Below are 356 nucleotides of genomic sequence, written 5' to 3'. Positions count from 1 at the left end.
CTGAGTTGACTTATAAATGTATTTTCCAGCTTGACTAAATATTTTATCATTCCTACGCTTAATCTATAAACCTTAACTTGTTTTAATTGAAATCTCCATGAAGCCGTTTTCTTAATATCCAACTTAAACCCGACGAGGCAAAGCTATGTCAGATGAAGAGTGTGTCGTGGAAGCCAGTGCGTATATATAATAGCCTGACATTACCTACCTCGGGCCACACTTGCACATTCGTGGCACGATGGTAATTAGAGAGCATATGCAATGAAGTGAGCGGAAAAAAGAGAGGAAAGTTACATGGAGAGACAGATGGACCGGAAGTGAGATATATGCTGTGTTAATTTCCTAGGTTCTTTTTC

The sequence above is a fragment of the Penaeus vannamei genome, chromosome 27, assembly GCF_042767895.1.
Source record: "Penaeus vannamei isolate JL-2024 chromosome 27, ASM4276789v1, whole genome shotgun sequence".
In the NCBI taxonomy this organism is placed as follows: Eukaryota; Metazoa; Arthropoda; class Malacostraca; order Decapoda; family Penaeidae; genus Penaeus; species Penaeus vannamei.
Note: the sequence above shows the minus strand (reverse complement) of the source record.